The sequence below is a fragment of the Amblyomma maculatum genome, unplaced genomic scaffold, assembly GCF_055883805.1.
Source record: "Amblyomma maculatum isolate TAMU_Amacu unplaced genomic scaffold, ASM5588380v1 scaffold_20, whole genome shotgun sequence".
Lineage (NCBI taxonomy): Eukaryota > Metazoa > Arthropoda > Arachnida > Ixodida > Ixodidae > Amblyomma > Amblyomma maculatum.
In genome coordinates this window covers 3,225,719-3,229,809 of record NW_028146745.1, presented here as the reverse complement: position 1 = coordinate 3,229,809, position 4,091 = coordinate 3,225,719, and the positions used below count along the sequence as shown (strand labels likewise).

General features: G+C 49.6%; 1 pseudogene; it reads left to right on the top strand.

The window, feature by feature from the left end:
• Positions 1 to 1,386: 1,386 nt before the first annotated feature.
• Positions 1,387 to 3,768, top strand: LOC146171530 (uncharacterized; annotated as a pseudogene).
• Positions 3,769 to 4,091: the final 323 nt, after the last annotated feature.

Genomic DNA, 4,091 nt, shown 5'->3' with positions numbered 1-4,091 from the left:
AAGCCAACGAAGCCTGTTCTGTAAAATATTCTCAAGACCATGAATCCCGCTCGCACCTCATCAAGACACATCCTATAGAAAATTCCCATGGAGACCAACCACCGCCAACATTGGGGACTCGCAAATGGAGTACCTCCACCAGCATTTTGACCAATCAATTAACAACCTGTCATAAAGCACCATCAATTAACACCAGAAAGCATCATCAATAAACAATCTGTCAGTAAGCGATGAAGCTAAATGGAACAAGTACTACATTCAGCCTCTCTAGAATTACCCAAAATAACAGTTGGACAGTCCGACGACCGGTCTTACTAAGAATAGATGATCGTCAAGTTCGAGGTAGTTTTTGATTTCTGCACAGGAAGCCAACGAACTTGACACTTTTAAAAAGAAAAAAAAAACAAAAAAAAATCAAAATTAAGATTAGAAAATTTATACCAGACAAATTCTCCCATAATGTAAAAAAAAACGCGAACACAAGGACAGAAATGGCGACGCAGACAAGCGCTAACTCGCAACTAAGGTTTATTGCTGATTACAAGCAATATATACATGAACATGGAAATGATGAATGGCTAAATAAGGTTCAAAATGCGATGAGACTTGTATTTCTTGGGTTGTGCCGAAGGCAGCCGCGTGCCTGCGTTCCTGTGCCAAAGAGAGCCGTGCGGGCCTGCGTTCCTGTGCTGAAGGCAGCCGTGTGACTGCGTTCCTGTCGCTCACGCTTCTCTCTCTCACTTCTTTAACCCTCTAAGCATGAGAGGCGGTTGTGGTGTCCACAGAACACAAGTGAGACAGTTACCGCGCCTTTCCCTTCCTCTAAATAAATAAATCAGGTTTAAAATCTCGGCTCTGGGCAATAAACGTTGTTGTTCACTGCCGGCCAGCGTTCGTGTTGCAGCGCGTGTTCGCGCTGGCTTTACTACAGTGGCGACGAGTTCGAAAATTACCCATGCGGTAAAAGTTGAAGCCGACAGCCTGCCGCTACGTGAGGCACCGACTAGAGCCGTGACCAGCCTGCAGCTCCCGACTTTCGACGACACATCAGATAAGTGGAAAGCATACCTTACAAGGGCTGAAGCATATTTTGAAGTCAATTATATTACCGACCCAAGACGGCAGCGAGCCTTGCTCGTGGCAGTACTCAGTACGCAGACTGTTCAAGTGTTAGCGGGTCGAATTTCACCTCGGACGCCGAATTCCCTCACTTATGACGAAGCAATCGCAGCTTTAAACAGCTACTACGACCCGAAGCGTCACGAGAAAGCGGAGAGCTATAAATTTTTCACCCGTTGTCAACAAGAAGGTGAGGCAATGCAGACATTTCTGGTCGAAATACGGCGCATAGCAGGCGGCTGCAATTTTGGGACTGCGCTAGATCGAATGCTGAGGGATAGAATTGTTTGCGGTGTACGCTCAACTAACCTACGCAAGCAGTTACTTGCGAAGAAAGACTTGACGCTGGAGGAGGCTGAAACGCTGGCAATAGCAGCAGAAACAGCCGAGAACGATGCAAATGATATTAATGCAGAACAACCAACGGTGCAAAGAATGCAAGCCAGCCATCGCTCTTCATCGCGAGATAACCATACCAGCGGCGCAATGCAAGAGTGCGGACGTTGTGGAAGCGCGACACACGGTGATAACCCCTGCCGCTGGGCTAACGCAGGATGTTTCCGCTGCAGACAACGCTGTCATTTGGCAAAGAAATGCTACAAGGCCAGAACAGATGGAAATGCTGGTCGGCGAACTGCAAGTGTCAAGGCACTGGGAATTGAAACAGCGTCTGGCAACGAGGGCATGGATGAGGCACACGTCTGGACGTTAATTTCGGAAAGGAAAACGGGTTGGAGCCACCGTTTCGCCGCACATTTCGGTAGGGGAAATAGATCTGGAAATGGAAGTGGACACAGGATCCCCAGTGCGCGTCATATCACGGAACGTTTATGACCGACACCGAACACAGTGGTCACGCTTGAAAACGCCACATGTGAAGTTGTCATGTTACGCGGGACAACTGCGGGTGCTTGGCGAACTCGAACTTCCGGTGCGATACAAAATGTGTCGGTAACCTGTCCACTTATTCTGCTTGACTGTTCATGACTGAGCCTGTGCGGTCGCGATCTGATTGCGGCACTTGGCAGGACGGGCGTTCCGATGACAGAACTCACTGCACCGGACTCGACCACAAGAAACGCGCCAAACGACCACGTGGTGAAGAGACTGCTCGTTGAGTATAAATATGTCTTTTCGACAGACCAGGGGCTCATCAAGGGACCACCAGTCAGCCTAAAGCTCAAGGAGACTGCGACGCCGAAGTTCTGTAAGGCCAGATCACTTCCTTACGCCCTCCATGATGAGGTATCTTGTGAAATTGATTGGTTGTTGTCGCTTGATGTCTTATCACCCGTGCAACATTCAGAATGGGCTACGCCCATCGTAGTTGTCCTGAAAAAAGATGGCACCGTAAGAATATGCGGAGACTTTAAAGTCACGCTTAACTGGGTTTGTGATATAGAGCATTACCCACTTCCAGTGGTCGAGGACATATTCGCGGACTTAATTCCCTTATGGAGGTGAACACTTCAGCACCTTGGATTTGAAAGACGAGTACAATCAAGTGCCCCTTGACGAAGTGTCACGGGGACTTTGTGTTATCAACACGCATCGCGGACGTTTTCGATACAACAGACTTCCGTTTGGAATAGCTTCTGCCCCAGCTATACCTATTTCAAAGAAAGATGGACGCTGTGGTCAGCGGGCTACCAGGCGTCCAAGCCTACCTTGACGATGTGTTATTGTCCGAAGGCAAATGAGACAACGGAACGCGGTTCACGAATGTGTTGGAATGATTCCGGGAGCATGGTGTCAAGCTTAGAGCCGACAAATGAAAGTTCTGACAGACTTCAGTGACTTACCTTGGGCATCGTATAGATCGGCAAGGCCTACACACTATCGAAAAAAACGTAGACGCCATTATGCAAGCCCCGCGCCCAAGTAATGTGAGCGAGCTGCGTTCGTTCATTGGTATGCTCACGTACTACGCACGGTTTCTGCCGAATATGTCGACTGTGCTCAGCCCGTTATATCGACTCATGGGAAAAAAGAACCCGTTGGGAGTGGTTACAGCCGCAGCAGTCGGCATTCGAGCGAGCTAAACAAAGCCTGAAGAATGCACAAATTCTCGTGCATTTTGATCCTAACAAGGACCTGAAATTAGAGCGTAACGCATCTCCGCATGGTGTGGGCGCAGTGCTGTTTCATTCGATAAGAAATGAACACATGCCAATTGGGTACCGTTCCAGAACACTAACAAAAGCAGAGCAAACCTACTCGGAGCTGGAGCGAGAAGCACTAGTCCTCATCTTTGACGTTTCTCGTTTTCGTGGCTATCTTCTAGGTCGGCAGTTTATCCTGGTGACCGACCATCAATTACTGCTGGGACTGGTCAGGCCTGACCGTCAGACGCCACCGATGGCTGCCGCGCGAATTCAACGGTGGGCACTATTCTTGGGTGGCTACCAGTACAAGTTACAGTACGTGCCAGGGAAACAGCTGCTGACAGCAGATGCCCTCAGCAGGCTACCAGCGCCGACAACGGAACCGGGGACCGAGGGTGAACGGCCGGGGTATGTCCTTTCATTGGAATCTCTGGAAGAAGGTATAGTGACGACGCGCGAATTGCAAAAGCTGACGGCCAAAGACCCGAGGTTAGCAAGTGTCACACACTACGTTTTGCATGGTTGGCCTAAAACGACTAAATGAATGGCGAGGGATTTTTGCCGTTTTTTGATCGTAAGCTGCAGCTATCGTGGGCGCACCGTCTTATCTACTGGGGCAACAGAGTGGTGATACCGCGGAAAGCGCAGGAACAGGTGTTGCAGCTGCTACATGAAACCCATCAGGGCTCCTCGGCAATGAAATCAGTAGCGCCTTCATTGTTTTGGTGGCCAGGCCTGGACAGGAACATTCAAAACTTTTCTGCGCAGTGCCGCAACTGCGCGCAAAACCTGCCATTGCCTACGGCAGTTGGCCGAAGACCGCGTACCGGTGGTCTCGTATTCACATCGCTTTTGCAGGGCCGTTAG